Raw genomic sequence first — 1007 nt, forward strand, 5'->3', positions numbered from 1 at the left:
AATAATAAAAGGATTATTATTATATTTCCTTGTTCATGATAATTGTCTTTTATTCATGCTATAATTGTATTATCCGGAAATCATAATACACGTGTGAATACATAGACCACAATACGTCCCTAGTAAGCCTCTAGTTGACTAGCTCGTTGGTCAATAGATAGTCATGGTTTCCTGACTATGGACATTAGATGTCGTTGACAATGGGATCACATCATTAGGAGAATGATGTGATGGACAAGACCCAATTCTAAGCATAGCACAAGATCGTGTAGTTCGTTTTTGCCAGAGCTTTTCCAATGTCAAGTATCTCTTCCTTAGACCATGAGATCGTGTAACTCCCGGATACCGTAGGAGTGCTTTGGGTGTACCAAACGTCACAACATAACTGGGTGACTATAAAGGTGCACTACAGGTATCTCCGAAAGTGTCTGTTGGGTTGACACGGATCGAGACTGGGATTTGTCACTCCGTATGACGGAGAGGTATCACTGGGCCCACTCGGTAGTGCATCATCATAATGAGCTCAAAGTGACCAAGTGTCTGGTCACGGGATCATGCATTACGGTACGAGTAAAGTGACTTGCTGGTAACGAGACTGAATGAGGTATTGGGATACCGATGATCGAGTCTCGGGCAAGTAACATACCGACTGACAAAGGGAATAGTGTACGGGGTTGCTTGAATCCTTGACATCGTGGTTCATCCGATGAAATCATCGAGGAACATGTGGTAGACAACATGGGTATCCAGATCCCGCTGTTGGTTATTGACCGGAGAGCCGTCTCGGTCATGTCTGCATGTCTCCCGAACCCGTAGGGTCTACACACTTAAGGTTCGGTGACGCTAGGGTTGTATGAATATGAGTATGCAGCAAACTGAAAGTTGTTCGGAGTCCTGGATGAGATCCCGGACGTCATGAGGAGTTCCGGAATGGTCCGGAGGTAAAGATTTATATATGGGAAGTCTTATTTTGGTCGCCGGAAAAGTTTCGGGCATTATCGGTATTG

Source organism: Triticum dicoccoides, chromosome 6B (assembly GCF_002162155.2).
Source record: "Triticum dicoccoides isolate Atlit2015 ecotype Zavitan chromosome 6B, WEW_v2.0, whole genome shotgun sequence".
Taxonomy (NCBI): domain Eukaryota; kingdom Viridiplantae; phylum Streptophyta; class Magnoliopsida; order Poales; family Poaceae; genus Triticum; species Triticum dicoccoides.